The following is an 18,913-nucleotide window of genomic DNA, read 5'->3' on the forward strand; positions in this document are numbered from 1 at the left end:
CTGTGGAACCTCGTGACTCATATAAATTTAATCATCTGCGGTGCGGTAGTGCAGACCACAAACTTATATTCTTGTAAGAAGTAGCATAAGCTTGGGCTCCGACATTTGCATGTATTTAGGAGGTGAATACTACACCGGACCCAGTCTCTACTCGCTGGAGTACAGAACAATTTCTACTTCAGGATGGAATTGAACCAAGCTCACCAAGAAATATCCGCATGTAAAATTTGAGGCTTTCACGGCGGTGACTATGAAAAAAGCAGTTTTCTGGGATTTGGCACCGTGTATATGTGGTGTTAACCGACGTTTTGGAGGAAAGTATCGCCTCCATCTTCAGGGTAGAGGAAAAAATATAAGAAATCTGCAAGAAATCTTATATTTTTTCTCCTACCCTGAAGATGGAGGCGATACGTTACTCCGAAATGTCGGTTAACACCACATATACACGGTGCCAAATCCCAGAAGACTGCTTTCTTCAAATATCCGCATGCTATAACTATTCAGCAATATTCCAGATCATAACCGTACTGCATACAAAAATAGAAGAATTATTAAAATTGCCGTAAAGTAGAGAACTATAAATGTTTCTTTAAAATATAACCAAGAGGTAGAAATAAAATTCAGGGACACCAGTCCGAATACAGTACCACTCCTAACACATTCACGGAGTGTCGGAGAATGGGAAGCCTTAAAGCGCGTCCACATTACTCGTGCTCGTGCTCGTGCTCGTCTGACTCGCTATGCTCGCGAGTAATGTTGACGATGTGACAAGTCACGAGACGAGCAAATTTTAAAATTTTAATTTAAAAACTACAGCCTATACACACTACGAGTAAATATACGGATCCTCACGCGCCGAAGGTTGGCGAGCAACTGAAGTAGTGTGGACGAAGATTTACAAGCACAAGTAAAAGCCAGATGAGTCTCCCGACGAACACAAGCCTGGCGAGCACGAGCACGAGCACGAGTAATGTGGACGCGCCTTATGATATATATAAACCAGTAATTTGTGTTGTATTTTATTTGTTTATGGTTTATTAACGACGCTGTAAGTAGTTCACACTGTAAGAAAACAGTCAAAGCTATGCCTGTAACAGGCCGTGGAAGCTCATAGGGTTGTGAGACGTAGATGCTCCCACATTTTCTAGACAATCGGCTCACAGTTGTTGGTGAGATTGTTCCCCTTACGCCCAGGCCTCCCCTTACCCACAGGAAGATTCCCGATACTCATTTCTGTTAGATGTTGAGTCGACCCCAGAGCCATTGTGCGGCTGGAAAGGTTAAGTCAATTGAAAAATGCAATGACCTTATCGGGAATCGAACCCGCTACCTTCTGGCTCGTATCAAAGTGCCTCAACCAACTACGATATCACGTGCCCCTAGCTCACACTATATAGCATTGAATGGCTGAATGATTAATGAATAATTAATTGGAAATAATGTGGAGGTAAGTGATAATATTCTGGTTTTAGTAAATATACAGGAATTTTCCTCGAAGGACTGGGGAATACCAATGTAAATCTCAACGTAATCTAAGTCCTGACCTGGAATCTAGCCGGGCACTGTACTTCAGGAAAAAAGGGATCTGCTCTTACTAGGTCGGTGGATTATTAATAAGTAATTTGCATGTGAGTTAAATTAATGTCTACAGAAGATACGTTAACTTTAGATGAATAAGAAGTCCTGGTAATTGCATACTTTCCTTTGATAGGGCACGGACAACAAAGAAAACGATGCCTGCAACAATTCTTCGTTTTCGCGGGGACGTGTTTACCGAGCCGTTTTCTAGCAAAAATGGAGCGATACACGGACCAGTCTAGCAAATTGTTGCTGGCTCTTTCCAACGAGGTTGTTCCTGGTTCCGAGTCCCTCGGAACTCATGTCCATACTTTACTCTCTTCAGGCTCTGGAAGCCTTCAGACCACCGATGCAGCAGTACATACACAGACAGGCCCAAAGACTCTCCTTTCATACGACACTGAACGTGTTGAAATCGGGGCGTTTGACAATTATTCTGTTGTTGCGTGTATTCATTGCAGCGGGAACATGTTTACAGAGACATTGCCCAGCAATGACAAAGGGATACACATACAGACACACAGACTGATTGGAAGGATTTATTATATATACCGTTGAGATGAACTCAGATGCAAACATACAAGTATACATACAAAGATTTTATAGATTGGCTTAGGCATTCAAAGGTTGATAGCGGGTCATACATAGACACACACAACTAAGGAGAGCACGCAGTAGCATAGTTGGTTGAGGCACTATGCTACAAATCGGAAGGTCACGGGTACGAGTCCAAATGGGCGATTTTTTCAATTTATTTAATGCAGCCAGCCGTACTATCGCCCTGGGTTCGACTGAGTCTCTAACATAAATGAGTATCAGGAATCTTCCTGGGGATCCAGGCCGGCCGGCGCGTAAGGCTAAGAACCCTACTGACATCTGTTAGCAGATTATCTAGAAAAAATGTGGGAGTCTCGATGTCTCACAACATTATTGGCCTACACGGCCTGTTACAGAGATACCTTAAAGGAAATAGTTCCTCAATTATCCTCACGAGGCTGAGTGGACCCCATTCCAGACCCACTACTTCTCAGAAAATCTGGTAACGCCGGGAATCGAACCTGGACCTCTGGACCTGTGGCCAGGAACTCTGACCAATAGCCCACAAGGGCGGTCCGGAAGTCCCAATCATTGATAACAAAATACAAAGACAGACACGTGGAAAATCTCTCTGTTCCACTGAACGTGAATGAGGCCCTTTCGCTTAGCTGGAACATTATTATTCTACACTTACTTTTGAAACACCTGGTATGAACGTTTCAGAGCAGCACTGTTGACTGCACTTATTATGAGTCGCGAACCTGTCATGTGGCTCCCGTGTTTCTGTCGTACTGATATTCATCCTACTCTGTAAGGAGCCCGACATGTGAATATGTCGCTCGGATGCTACTGATTGCAATTTGTGTAACAGTAAACTATGCTTAAACCCGAGGTATGTGTGTATCGCTCAGATGTTGTTGATTGTAGCCTGTCTAAGCGTAAAGCAGGCTCACATCCTGACACGTACATATTTCGCGCGGATGTTGGTTTTATCACGTCTTAGCGTAAACCAGTTTCAAAGCCCGACATGTGAAGGTTTCACTTGGATGTTATTGATTGTAACCTGCCTAAGCGTAAACCAGGCTCAGGCCAGACGTGTGAATGTTTCGCTCGGATGTTATCGATTGCTTGGAGGTTAGAAGCGGTTCGTCTCGGGACTGATGCCATAGCACATGGGTAGTACATTTGGCGAGTAATTGACTGCTGCGCACGCATCCGTCCCTTCCCCCCTCTGCACCCCGTTTTTGGCCGGGACTGGAATCCTCCCTCAGTGTCTTAGCAGCCGAACGTAAGCTCGTGTCACCCGCGGTTAGTAATTGGAGAAAGGTATTCAATCCGCTATTTCGATAGAAATATTGTGTTAAGTTTTTCTTAATCAGTTTTAAGTGTATGCATCTTGTAATGTTGTGTGAAGATTCCTAAGAAATGCTGGGTTTAGAATTTCTCTATAAGTTTGATGTCTCCGTAGTCGGTAATTCTGAGACGGTGAAATTGGGATGCCTTCTTGGAGGGAAAATACTCACGTACCGTGGGGATCTTATGACAGTGACAGGAAAATGATAAAGGTTGGTACTGCAGATCTGCATTTTGTCTTTCTTAGTTTTAGTGTCATGTTTCATGTATTGTTTTATTACGTCAGGGAGTCTTAACATGTGCTGGTGGCCCATTTCTTATTGGTTTTAATTAAGAGAACGATCATCCTATCAGAATGTACGCTTTTCTGTAACACGTCAATGTATTCTGATTCATTGTAGTTATGTATATTTGTCCTCAAGACAGTGCCCTGTCTTGTTCTTGTATCTTATAGATCAGGCATTGTTAAAACATACGACGTTCACTTTACAAATATGGTGGATTGCATACTTGTTTATGATGTTTAATGACTCATAGATTTCCACATACAATCTTTTGTCATTTGATATATAAACGTGAATAGTCCTGATTAATTTTGTATGCCGAAGAAATCCAGATACCGTAATTTGTAGGGTCAACTGATGGAAAGAACACATATTCAAATGCTGAGCCTGTGATTTTAACCGCAGACCTTGGGCTTGAACAAGTTTTTTCCTAATACACAGCATGATTAAATATATTTACCATACCAGATTTAGGATATTTTATTAGTTTCACTTGCTTGATTCTTCTTCCTGCAACATCTCATTCCGCACGGTATTTGTCATACAAACTTTGTGAATACTCACCGACCTGTCTGGACGATAGTCAAATGGGTAAAATTTGCCCTGCAGATACCATTACGCTTTTATGGAAAGTTATATTGGTGACCGGCCAATTTAGTCGAGTATCATCTGTAATTCAGTGCTGTCGTATAACGACATCTAGAAGAATGATGTGAAAATTATTTTGGCTGGAAAGATTTCGATGTATTAGAAGCTTCTTCACGCACAGGCTATGCTCTCAATTCAAGAAGTACACCGCGTTAGTGAACTTCGCTGTTTTATAGCTGTCGGTTTTGTATCAGTATTTCTCTGTGTTTGTAATCCGTCGTTATAGATTTCTGTTCTTTGCCAGCCACATTCAATGGAGAATTAAATTATGTCACAACCTCCAAATTGTGGAATTGTCCTTTAATTCCAGCTTATGCTCCAAATGATACACTTGCAATTCTCGTCAAGTACTACACCCAGAAGCGGTTAATGGCACAGGGGAAGTAGGCCACGGCCTAGGGCCCCACTCTAGGCGGGTATGCAATTTTCTAGCATGAGAGGGTTGAAGGACCCCTAAGATTTTTAGTGTAACAAGAACACTGTATGAAGGTCTTAGTAACTAATAAAGCTTCTAGCACACAACGGCATAATGAGGAGCTTCATAACTCGTACTCTTCTCCAAGTATAATTAGAATGATCAAGTCAAGTAGGATGAGATGGACAGGGCATATAGCACGAATTGGGTCCTGGGGCCCCGCAAATTTTTATATCTCCTCCACCTATGTGGCAGATGTTAGATTCTGAATAGTAGATGCGCTTTTAATTGATTACTATACTCATAAATGTTGAGTTTAAGTTCAGTGCGTTTCGAACTGTTGAATCTGCTCAGTGAATAACAGGTGTAAGCAAGTTTTACTCAGAAATAACCGTATTAGAAGGGACAAGTATTTATGTAAATATCATAGTTGGAGCTACAATTATAGAGTTTTACGTCTGAATTGAAGACGTCATAATGGAAATACAGGGCTAATGATGAAAACATATTTTATGTCTGTAATAACCACGTCAACAATAAACAAGTTTTGCAAACTAAAATAAACGAAAAGGACAACAGGATATTGGGCTTATACCATCTGAATGAAACCAGCCATGCTCTACACTCGACCGCCTATGTGGTCTAGTGGTCAGAGTTCCTGCCTACAAATCCAGAGGTCCGGGCTCGATTCTTGGCCCTACCAGATTTTCTGAGAAGTAGTGGGTCTGGAACGGGGTCCACTCAGCCTCGCGAGGATAACTGAGGAGCTATTTCAAAGAAATAGCTGCTTCGGCCTAGAAAACCGAGATCAACGGCCGTGGGGAACCGTTGCGCTGACCAATTGACACCCTCTATCCGCAAAGAGTTGGCACTAACTTCGTCGACAAGCGGCGGGCGCTCTGTCGGTATTGTTCGCTTGCAGGCAGCGTGCCACGGAGTTTGTTTGTTTATGCTTTACACTCAGCGCCACACACTTGACCTATGATAGAGAATTAAATCGAAATATGAGTTGGGAAGAATACTGGGCATACAATGTACCCTTATTATACTTCACTTGCACTTAAAATATCGCGGATATTTAAAAAAATGATTCGGAGGTCCGTGAAATATTAGGTTTGCGCAATCAGTAGCATCCAGTTGTTCATCATAGTGGAGGTAATTATGCTAACAGAGATTGATGTGAATATTACAACTACAAGTTTGACAAGGTTTCTACTTGAAACTGGAAACACCTGATCCCACTAATTAAACAGACACTCATGTTGTAAATCATTTTGTCGACAGGGAGTCGAAGGTTAGGAGCCAGCGTTGCAGTGAATAAATTTTGTAAAATTGTTTAATTTGGGAGGTAAAATCGGTGTGCAGCTAGGAAACAGATACAATAAGCAGCAAAATAAGATTTTAGTTCAACGAATCAGATATTAGTTTACGAAGCTATAGGGGAAAAGTTACACGACTCAGTTCCATTGCTCAAAACATGTCAGAAGGGTGTTGAACAGACATGTAGGACTATAAGTCCACATACAATATTCCTAGATGGAAATGGGATACAACTTTTAAATTTCTCTTAGTATTTACTAGTTTTCTGTAAGAAGTTGATTTTTAAAAAAGAGAAGCAAAAAGGATAAAAATTGCTGTCATGTGCTTCCTTTAAAAAAATTCATAACAGTACTTTCTTGAAGCATGTGGTGACAGTATTTATGGTTTTTTATAGTACTGAGAAAAAAATTTCTTTGGGCGTTCTGAGAACAACGAAAGATATTCAGTATATATCCAGCTCCACGAATACTTTCGTTATCTATCAGATTGTAGTTTGTGGTTCGGTGATTAAAATATTGTATTTTGTGGTTCGGTGATTAGAATATTGTGCTGTAAGCAGAACAGAAATTGTTCCATTCGTTAGATTTCATCGTCAATATTGGAAGAAAGATCTTTGAGGTTTTCATGGCGGTGACTATGGAGAATTCTGTATTGTGGAATGTGGGGTCGTGTAGATATTGTGTGAACCGACGTTTCGGAGGAACGTATCGCCTACACCTTCAGGGTAGAAAAATCCACGAACGAGGAGCCAGCGTGAGCAGGTGGCTGCCACCTGCTGTTGCTGCCTCGTCACCAGAATACAGAGCGGAATTATAACATAATGAGAGCAAACAGATGTTCTGAAAATGTGGCACAGTTCAGATATTTTGGGAACGACTATAGCAAATCAAGACCTGAGTCATGAGGAAATTAAGAGGAGATGGAATTCGGGTAATGCTTACTACCATTCAGTCCAGAACATTTTGTCTTCCCGTCTCTGACATTAAGGGAGGAACATAGATTAAGGGTGTTTAGGCCAAGTGTGTTGAGGAGAATATTTGGACCGAAGAGAGATGAAGTGGCAGGAGTTTGGAGAAAACTGCATAATGACGAGCTTCATAACTTGTACTCTTATCCAAGTATAATTAGACCGATGAAGTCAGTGAGGATGAGATGGGCAGGGCATGAAGCGCGAATAGGAAGAAGAGGAGTGTATATAGGATATTGGTGGGAAAGCCAGAAGGAAAGAGCCAACTGGGAAGACCAAGGCGAAGGTAGACTTGGACAATATTAAAATGGATCTTAGAGAGATAGGATGCGATAGATTAGGTTTATCTGGCTCAGGATAGGGCTCTTGTGAACACGGTAATGAACCTTCAGTTTTCATAAAATGCTGAGAATTTCTTGAGTAGCTGCACAATTTGCGGCTTTTCAAGAAGGGCTCAGCTCCATGAATGAGATTTTCTTCACTACACGTATACTCGGTTTTACTGCAATTACAAGTATTTGTGGAATTTTATCACCGCTCACTTCTGTTGTTCTGTGTTGCCCTCTACGTTCGCGTCCACTTGTGACTGCTTTTCGCCCGACTTTTCGTCACTTATTAGTTCTTTTACCGGTATCCCTTCCTTCCGGTGCTGCGGCTCACCTGTGCCTCGTGTCTGGACGCCTCCACTGGAGTTACTGCCCTCCTCCCTCTTCTCGTGGATGGCAAGAAGTTAGTTGCGAAGGGAGGAGAATTGTGGTTGCTGGTGCTGGTAGGCGGGAGTTCGTTTCCTGTACTACCATTAGGTGTCTCGCAAGTAGGGAAAACGGGAGTATCTGGGTTCTGCTCTGTAATGAGTAGAGATGAGTTCTTATCCAGGGTCATATACGGGCCTGGCTCAGGCAGGGCAGGAAGATTCTTACGCTACAGTCACATACACCACTTCAGGATTTTGCACTTAGTAATTGTTTAATTCACCCCAGCTCACTGAATACAACGTAATCTATTAGTAACACTTATTTTGATTTTAACTTATAATACTTTTACGGAAGGGACGTAGTTGTATTTTGTGTCTGACTTGGCCGAATGTTGAATGAAGACTCCTTGAGTTGGAATGCACTCTCTCTGAATCCTGTGATCCACGAACCACAGACTCCAAGAGAAATCCACTCCTCCACTTTTGTCATTGGTTAAGTTTTCAAACTAGGAGTTCCCCAAAATTTGTGAATTTCCAATCATGTTGCTTTGCTATGTGACTGTGGCAGTTGCTGACCTGACGCTAAGGTTGACAGCAACTTGATGCATTACGATCAGGGGATGAGGCTCCGGCCCTCCCACTTCTAAATTATAGCTGTTCCAAACTGTCAGCTCTCAAATTCTCAAAGACTTTCCGACTTTGCTGAAACTGCCAGAATTGCAGGAAAGTACCAGATGTTGCTTCCTGTCCACATAGCAAAACTTGAACTATGTCCCTTCTGCGTGTAAGAGTTGACTATCTGCCGGATCTCTTTGTATTTACGTGATATTAACTTAATATAGATTTAATTAATACAAAATAGTCCACCAAATTATGATGAACGGCTACAATTTCTGTCATTTTGAAATCATATTTCCATTAATCAGTATTGAAATCATAATTTATGAACACGTAGTGCATCATGTGCACGTCAGGAGTGACTTTGTGGGAAGCGTCACCAACCTACCAGTGAAATTAAAAAAAAAATAACACAGGGCGTTAAACCTTTAAAAATTAAGACGTTATCATGCATTACGTTCCACCAATTATTTCGTCTCAGATTCCATGCAGAGGAAAGGGAAAAAAACTCAAATGCCTGGTGTTGTCTTTCCCACCAAGAAGTCAGTAGCGATTCATGTCTTTTTCAGTTACATTGGCATTAATATGTTTCTTTTATTTATATCTTCCTGACAGAACCCCGGANGACATAATATTATTCTCATTTCTCATAGCCTGTTTTACTATAAAGAATTTACTAGATATGCTCCCAGTTTTGAAGACAATCAAATATCAATCAACCAAATATATGCAGTTTTATTCTACCTGTTTTAGAGAAGGGATTTTCCAAAGGGATTCTTATATAATTCTGTCATTAATAGTTAGCTGATTTAAACAGTGTTAGTGGTATGAAAAATAACTGAATCCATGGAGTTACGTCCTACTTGAGAATCGCCAATTTAAAGCTGCTCCAGAATATCTCAACATTTTATGGAACCGTACAGTTAATTGTTTTTTTCACAACAGCCCACCACTGGTCCCTATCCTGAGCCAGATCAATCCAGTCCTTGCCACTTCATACTCTCTATCTCTCTCTCCAAGTTCCATTTCAATAATATTCACACACATGCGTCTTGGCCTTCCTAGTGGTCTCTTTCTTTCTGTGATTTCTCATCAGAATCCTACATGCAGTCCTCTTCTTCCCCATATATGCTACATTTCCTGTCAATCTCATCACCTTGACTCAACGTTGTAATTATAATTGGCGAAAAGGTCAAATTATGAAGCTCCTCACTATGCAGTTCTCTTGAACCTGCTACCACGCCATCCTTCCACGGTCCCAATATTCGCCTCAACACTCTGTCCCAAAACAACCCTAATCTAGGTTCCTCCCTTAATGTCACATCCATACAGAAACAAAGAAATAATTATAGTTCTGCAGATTCTAATTTTTACAATTTAAGACAACATACGAAAAAACAATCAAATTTTGATTTATTATTGTCGTTCCCGAATATTTGAAGTGTGTGACATTTTCAGAGGATCTTCATTTTAGTTTTACTCCATACTTACTGAGAACTGAAGTTACTACTAGGAGTAAGGCCACCCACCACGCAGTAGCGTAGTTCGTTGAGGCACTATGCTACAAGCCGGAAGGTCGCGGGGTCAAATCCCGATGAAGTCATTGGATTTTTTCAATTTACCTAACTCTTCCAGCCGCACTATGGCCCTGGAGTCGACTCAGCCTCTGACAGAAATGAGTACCAGAAATATTCTTTGAATGTTCTTGGGGGGTAAAGGGCGGCCGGCGCTTAGGACTGACAACCTTACCTCTATCCGTGAGGCAATTGTCTAGAAAATGTGGGCGCCTCAACATCTCACAACCCCATGGGCCCCCACGGCCCGTTACAGGGATACATTTACTTACTTACTTACAAAAACCAACTTTTAAACGGACGATTCTGTGACGGAGTTGTTTTTCAGCATCTGCAGGCAATACTGAATTTCGTCCAAACTTCTACAGGTGAGACCCTTCTCGACTAACGCAGTCACGAAATGTCCTGCATGCGAAGAATACCACAAAACTTGGATGCAACTGTAAGGGGATTCCCAGAATTCAGAGCAGACATGCCGAGATTTAAAGCTTCTGTTCATCATAATACCCTGACACCTTACAATGCTTTCATCATGATCTCAAAAGAATTCTATTAGATTTTCAGAACAAAATTCTAAAATAAAAATACAGAAGACAATTCATGAGGGAATTAAGGAGAGATTTAAATCGGTTAATGTATGCTACCATTCAGTCGAGAACCTTTTGTCTTCCCGTCTGCTGTCTGAAAACGTAAAAATTAGAATATAAAAATATATCATCATCATCATCATCATCATATATATATATATATCATAATTTGCCCGTGGTTCTGTATGGGTATGAAACTTAGCCTCTGACATTAAGGGAGGAATAGAGACTGAAGGCGTTGAGAATAATATTTGGATCGAAGAGAGATGAAGTTACGGGAGATTGGATGGAACTACATAATGAGGAGGAGCTTCATAACTTGTACTTTTCACCAAGTATGATTAGATTGATGAAGTCAAGGAGGATGAGATGGGCAGGGCATGTAGCACGAATGGAGAGAAGAGGAAAGCATATAGGATGTAGGTAGGAAAGCCAGAAGGAAAAAGACCACTAGGAAGACCAAGACTTATGTTGGTGGAAGATATTAAAATGGATCTTAGAGAGACAGAGTGGGATGGTGTGGACTGGATCGATCTGGCTCAGGATAGGAACCAGTGGAGGGCTTTTGTGAATACGGTAATGAACCTTCGGGTTCCATAAAATGCTGGAAATTTCTTGAGTAGCTGAACAATTGGCGGCTCCTCAAGAAGGGCTCAGCTCCACGAGTGAGTGAATGATGGAAGATTGCGAGGTATGTGATGGAAAGGAATGTAACATGTAGACATCAACATGTAAGACAGATTAGGCTGTGCTAAAGAAATTAATCTCGCTAATGGAAATATAGCTTTCACTTATAGCTGTATAAAACTCCAAGTAAAACGGGTGGCGTTATCTCAATCGGCAGTGGCTGCATTACACGAACTGTAGTGTTCTCAAATAGACGAGCCTCTTAATACCCTCCTAAGAACAATAAACAAGGCATCCAGTCAAGTAAAATTTTTAATAATATCACCCGATTTTTGTAACACGAGTCTTATCTTGTGACCGAGCGAATGTTAGGCGTCCCGAAGTGGAAGTAGCTGACATGCAATAACACTTTGAGCTCTTGCATACTCGAGACAGACCTCGATTGTTTCAAGGTGACACCGATAGTTCGCGGACATGGTACAGTATTCACACCAACTAAACACCCACGATCTGTCCACGACAAGACTGGCTACGGGCTAGACGACCATGGAGTCAGGAGTTCGGAGTCCCGGTAGGGGAAAAAATTTTCTCTTCTCCATGTCATCCAGACCGGTTCTGGGGCCCACCCAGCCTCCTATCCAATGTGTACCGAGGGCTCTTTCCCAGGGGATAAAGAGGCTGGGGTGTGAAGCTGACCATTGACCTCCAACCAGTGCTGAAGACAAGAAAACATGGCTCTATACATCCACTCCCCCATACTCCTTCATAGCGTAGTGCTTAATTAGTTGAGGACAGGGACAAATTTACATTTTTTTTTCTTTGGCGCTACAGCCCCAATATGGGCCATGACCTACTTCCCTGAAACTCTTCATTTCACTTTGGTTTACTAGATCTTAGACATTTAGTAGGACTCCTTGGGCGGGTGATCAGCTCGTCGCAAGGCCTCTACCTGTACACAAACACAGAAAAACGCACACCAAACATCCATACCCTGAGTGAGAATCGAACCAACGATCCCGGCTTCCGAGCAAGCGAAGACATTGCATGCCTTAGATCGCTCGGCTACCGTAACCGACTACAGATTTACCTTGCAATAAATAATAGTGGCGTTATTAGTCGCCTGGCGTATACATATCCGTATTAGTATGTAGCGCTTCCTTCCAAATCCCTTTCAATTCCTTATCTCATCAATCATCCTACCATGTAGTCTAAATACTGAAAGCTTCTTAAAATATCCCCTCCCCCGATACAAAAAAAAAGGATGCTGCAAATTTGATAAACCTGTAAAGATTATGGATGATCTCCTACGAACTTTCAGGGACTGAGGTCAATAGCATATGATCACATAGGGCTTGCGTGTAATTGCTTTTTTTTTTTTTTTGCACGAAGTTCTCGGTTAAAAATTACCCTACATTTTTCTATATATTAACATTCCGGCGAGAATTTTAATGACAAACTTTTTGCTCATTAATTTTGTATCTTAGAAATACCACGGCTGGTGAACATATTTTTTTCCCCCCTTGGCACTACAGCCCCAGTGGGCCTAGGCCTACCTTCATGAACTTCTCCGTTCACTTCGGTTTTTCTTGATCTTACACATTCGGTAGGACTCCTGTGGCGGGTGATCAGCTCGTCGCAAGGCCTCTACCTGTACACAAACACAGAAAAACGCATGTACACAAACTAAACATGCATGCCCTGAGTGGGATTCGAACCCACGATCCCGGTTTCCAAGCGAACGAACACAGTACATGCCTTAGACCGCTCGGCTACCGTGACCGGCCTGGTGAACATATTGCCTTGTTATATTTTCAGGACTTGTGCTTCTGAGGAAAGAATTTGATTTCTCGCTTTCTTTAAGGAAGCACTACCAGGTTAGGGGATTATATAGCTTTAAATGGAAATTAGTAAGTTGTGAAGGAAGTGGGAGTTTTTTCATAGAGAAATTAAGGAAATCCACAGATTTTCGCTCCTCATTTTTTATTTCACGGGTGGGCTTTGAAAAGGGGACATATGGATAAAGATTTCATGGCAACCATTAGACCATGATTTTCGTTTTTATGTGATTTAGACACACAGATTTAATACACAGAAGAAAGCCTGAAATGGGCGGACATTTAGAGGGATCTGTGCATCTGTGGGTATAGACACTTGATGTAAGATAGATTTTCAGTTCATGTTAAGCAGCTGAATTTTGTATAAAAATATAATATATGCTAGAATGAAAATGGAATATCCCTCTAAAATTATATTGCCTCTATTATATGCACACGATAAAATGCTATTATAGGAATTTCGTATGAGACTAAGGTAGGCCGCACACCGGCATACGTCAAGACTTGTAACAGTCAAGGCACGATGTCTGCGACATGACGCAAAGAAAGGAGCAAAGTTGAAACGAATGAGATTATGAAAACATCCGCACACCGTTCTGAATCATGATGCTGACGTCACTTCATGCTGACCAATCACGAATGAAGCAAGACCGCGTCTTTTGTCTCATGTCTTGATGCTTGTCTTGACGCAGTTGGTGTGCGGCCACCCTAAGGCTGGAAAAGTATTTTATGTTATTTTATTTATGCTAAATTCTCGACTTTGCTCTGTTACATTCCTGCTTTCGCAGGATTTCTTACACTTCCAGTGCGCCTTTCCTTTAGGTTTGTATGTAACAGAAGTAACTTGGGTTTCTAGTTTTTCTGCTAGTCTCAAGGGACGGATGTGATGTTCTACGATAATAACCGGAACTTTTTTCGCAATTTGCGAACCGCATCCACTTCGGATGTTCCTAGGAAACTACTACCTTCTGAAAGGGATCTCATGTTGCCTGATTTAAAGGACCCCAGAGCCTCCTGTGCGTTCAGTTCTAACTTGTGGGATTTTCTATCTCCATGAGAATGTTCAACAACTACGCAATGGCAGTGAATATATTAAATATTGTATAAGCATAATTTCCGCTGCTTGCACCCATTTTTACGGCATTAGCGAGCCATATAATTTCTATAATGGCGATCTACACTAAATATCAACTTTACATCCTAAGAAAAAGCAGCGACGGTATTAGCATTTTAACGCTCTGATTACTGCCGACGACGACAACAACAACAATAACAACAACTGAAATCTGAAACGACAGTAACGCCCGAACGGAAGAACTAAAAAACATTCAAGGAAATTGTAAATATTCCTGAAGAACGGCTTCGAAGGATAAATCAGGCATTTTCAGCCGGTGAGGGAAATGTCTACGTGTAGAATGACAGCATTTTCAACATCTCCTATGAACTATGGATTGGCAACTACTTCGTTCCGAAAGTTATCAGCCAACAGGCATGTTGACTCATCGGAGAAATTCGTATCCACCTCGCAGCCGGCGGTAAAACGCAGCGTTGTTAACCGGTCAACAAAGGCAGGAACTTCCTTGCATATGCAGTGTATATATAGGCAACGTTTTCAGGGAAAGCAGAAAAATTAGTTGCATTGTGTTGAGTTCGTGCTGTTGCGTTCCGCCTATCCCAGAGGACACAGATGCACAAACGGAAGCGGCATTTGATGGAATTCGGGGCAGATGCACACGTATAATTATACAGCATTTTTTGCCGTGGCACTAGAGCCCCAGTGGGCCTAGGCCTACCTCCATGAACTTCTCCGTTCACTTCGGTTTTTCTAGATCTTACACATTCGGTAGGACTCCTTGGGCGGGTGATTAGCTCGTCGCAAGGCCTCTACCTGTACACAAACACAGAAAGATGCACACAAACTAAACATCCATGCCCTGAATTAGATTCGAACCCACGATCCCGGTTTCCAAACGAGCGAAGACTACGTGCCGTAGACCGCTCGGCTACTGTGACCGGCAATGTATAAGAATGATTTATAAGAATTCAGTTCGTACATCACAGGAAACAGATCCGAACCCACGATCCCGGCTTCCGAGCGAGCGAAGACAGTGCATGCCTTAGGCCTCTCGGCTACCGTGACTGGCAATGTATAAGAATAATATATAGAAATTCAGTTCGTACCTCACAGGAAACAGATCCGAACCCACGATCCCGGCTTCCGAGCGAGCGAAGACAGTGCATGCCTTAGACCGCTCGGCTACCGTGACCGGCAGTGTATAAGAATAATATATAGAAATTCAGTTCGTTCCTCATAGGAAACATATCCGAACCCACGATCCCGGCTTCCGAGCAAGCGAAGACAGTGCATGACTTAGACCGCTCGGCTACCGTGACCGGCAGTGTATAAGAATAATATATAGAAATTCAGTTCGTTCCTCATAGGAAACATATCCGAACCCACGATCCCGGCTTCCGAGCGAGCGAATACAGTACATGCCTTAGACCACTCGGCTACCGTGACCGGCAATTATACATCATACAGTTTGTTAAAGAGAAATAAAGTAGGCCCAGCGAGCCAGGACACTTACTACTTAAGGATGGTTGGGCCGACTCAGATGTTGCTGCTGTTTTGCTTCATTCTGGAAGGTGATGTGAGAACTTCGCTTTGGAGAAAAGGTGAGTATCATCTCCAAGTCAAGCTCTGATGCTTATTTTATGGTTACAATCCTTCCCAAGGACAGAAATTACCAAGCATCTCTAAACGTTAATTATGTATGTGACGAACCCATAATGGGGTGGCTGCCTTCTATCCTCTTGTTGTTTGTTAGGGTCACGCGTCATCACGCTGTCGCCGCATACCACTCCGTCTCTTACACGGATCTTTGAAGTTTCATCCGATGGGAAGGGTGTCTGATGTTTATTGTCTGTCAAGAGGTTACCATTATTCTTATCTAGGGTGAAGGGAAATGTGTATGGGGTTCCCTGCCAGCCCATTGAACATTCACACTTCTCATAAAGAATATATGACATATTTTCATTCTTCCTTATTAATTATATCTTCCATAAGCGTAGATTACCTACTAATACGGGTCTTTACTGACTTCATATCAATGCCTTAATACCTCAACTGTAACTTAAATAAAGGTAACAAAAAAGGTAAATTCCCTGTAACAAGCCATGAAGGCCCATGGGGTTGTGAGACGTCGAGGCTCTCATATTTTCTCTAGATAGGTTGTCAGCCTTACGCGCCGCCCTTCCTTGGCCCCCAGGAAGATTCCTGATGCTCATTTCTGTTAGAGGCTGAGTCGACTCCATCGTCATAGTATGGCTGGAAGAATTAGATAAATTGAAAATATCCACCTCATCGGGACTCGAACCCGCGACCTTTCGGCTTGTACCATAGTGCCCCATTGTAATTTGCATACCTGTACATACGATTATTGTACATACCGGCATTCGTAAGTGTACCTGTCTTTATGTCTACTTGTGACTACCGGTATATATACATGTACCTCACTAGGTATACATAAGCCTACCGATCTATATGTCTATATTACTTGTCAGTATGTGCATATATCTACAGGGTGACTATAACATGCACCTCTTTTAAATATACATGTACGTCTTTGTACATGCACAACAAATACCCATCGGCGTATATATTGTACACATACCCACATATTGGTATAAAATATACCTGTATACTTGTTAATTTTTTTATTTAATTAATAGCGTATTTACAGTTACTCTCGATAATATGGAGTAATAATTGAATTACATGTTAATGTGCACAACAATTCTCGCGAACCTTGTTAGTGTCACCGTGTTGCCTTGAAACTCGCCTTGCGCCTCGCATACAGAACAAAAATTCAGTTTCTTTCCTTAACTGGGGGGTCGACTCAGCCTCTTAACAAAAATGAGTACCAGGAATATTCTTGGAATATTCTTGGGGGTAAAGGGCGGCCGGCGCGTAGGGCTGACAACCTTACCGCCATCTATGAGCCGATTGTTTAGTTAATGTTGGAACCTCAACATCTCACAACCCTATTAGCCTCCAAGGCCTCTTACAGGGATACCTCTACTTTTCACTTTTTACTAACTGTCTGTGGAAGGAGGCTGCTTAGAACAACTCCTTCCGTAATCTCCCTGCTTGATACAACTGGCCTTGTTATTGACAGACCTTACCACAGTGAAACCCTGTTTCAAGGTTTGATAAGTCTTGCAATACGCTGTTCACAGAACGCTGATTAGTAGAATTTTTCCATTGCTTCTGTCACTACTTGAACCTGAAACATCCATTATACCGTCATCTACGATCATCAACGACACTTCACAAGAAGACTTGACACTGCTAATACAGTATGCGCCAAAATTATAGTACTGAAACTCGCGCATCTCGAACGCGCATGTGCGTTTGTTGACGGGGTACAGCTCCAGCCGCACGTGTTCCCAGCAGTGAAAAGGAAGTTGTGCTGTGCAGTTGTTGTTGGAAATGGGTCTCTCGACAGAGGAAAAAGTATTCATAGTTGAGTATTATTTCCGCTCATACGGAAGTGGTCACCAGACAACTCGTTTCCTTGGTTTTGATCGGCCAGATGTTATCTTCCAGAAACCGCTACATTATTATTATTATTATTGGAGGGGGTGGGTTTCCCCATGCACCGCGACCAGTGATCTATTGTACGTCCCCCTGTGATATTCTACCAGTCTCTGTACCTTACCGATACTGGTGCGTGCCATCAGTCCCGACTCAGCCAGCGAGTTCGGCCTCTACTGGCTCAGCGGTATCTAGATGCTTCCCCCAGCTACCAGAGGCGTTAGAGACTATTGTTGGGCGGGAAATGTCCTTTATAATTTGGCTCAGAGGCCTCCTTGAGGCATGAGGTTCTTTTTACGTGCCGTAAAGCTACGACAAGGGACCCACGGCTTAAAGTCCCTCCCGGAGGACTTGTTCCCTGAATTTTTCCGCCCTTAAAAATTCCACGACCTCCGCCGGGTTAGTACACGTGTGTCGATATGGTGTGCCGTTTAGCACACGGTATATTAGGTCCCTATTTCATTGAGGATGAGGAAGGCAATGCTCTTACCGTCACCCAAGAACGCTACAGGGTTATGCTGATCCGACAATTTCTTCAGTATTTGAGAAGGTTCTGTCGTGCAAGGGGCCTTCACATGAATAGGCAGTGGTATCAACAGGACGTCTTTTCATTTCAGTACTCTAATTTTGGCGCATATTGTACACTGTTGCACACGATCACTTTATTCCTGCGAGTGTCATTATTCGGGTTATGGGAGTTGCCTCGCCTACGTTCCGATTGCACTGGAGTCGCGTTACAGACGGGACCCGGCTATCCTTAAGGGGCTCTTCCATGAAATTTTTCTGCTTCTCTAGCCGAATCACAGGAGAGAACCGTAAGATAAGCTACAGAAACTTCGCTCACATACTTCTATGTTCGTCATTCATCACCCTACCATATGCGCATAGTGTGCGGCACTGCATGGCCTCACGCAGATGGTGCAGCGTAAGCAAGTCACGCAGAAAACAAACAGTTCAAGACTCCATGGCTGTTTATTGATTCGAAGTTCCGTTTCTCTTCTGTAAGCCTGAGGGGGGGGGAGGGAATTAGCAAACGAATTATTTACAGATTGTGGGGGAGTAACTTACAAGACATAAGCCGAATTACCCCCGGTCCTGTGAGTCCGTTCCCAGGGTTACTTGGATCTTAATTGTTTTATTTGTAATACGAGAGCCCGTTGCATGACCCATGTTCTGGGGAATGGTGATTAGAATGATAACCTTCGATAAAATACAAGAATGTGTCAGACATTGTTGATTTATGGTCATGAATGGCTATGGATATATTGCGATATTCTGT

The 18,913-nt window shown here is 42.4% G+C and overlaps 1 protein-coding gene across 3 annotated transcripts in view; it reads left to right on the top strand.

Annotated features, from left to right (window-relative positions):
- The first annotated feature begins 3,413 nt into the window (after positions 1-3,413).
- Positions 3,414-18,913, top strand: part of LOC111873177 (gamma-aminobutyric acid type B receptor subunit 2) — a 691,722-nt gene continuing 676,222 nt past the window's right edge. For all 3 annotated transcript variants that reach the window (XM_023867674.2, XM_033754991.1, XM_033754992.1), the window contains exon 1: positions 3,414-3,680. The gene's annotated coding sequence lies outside the window, so the exon portion shown is untranslated. The remainder of the gene's footprint in view (positions 3,681-18,913) is intronic.

This window comes from Cryptotermes secundus, unplaced genomic scaffold (genome assembly GCF_002891405.2).
Source record: "Cryptotermes secundus unplaced genomic scaffold, Csec_1.0 scaffold344, whole genome shotgun sequence".
Taxonomy (NCBI): Eukaryota; Metazoa; Arthropoda; class Insecta; order Blattodea; family Kalotermitidae; genus Cryptotermes; species Cryptotermes secundus.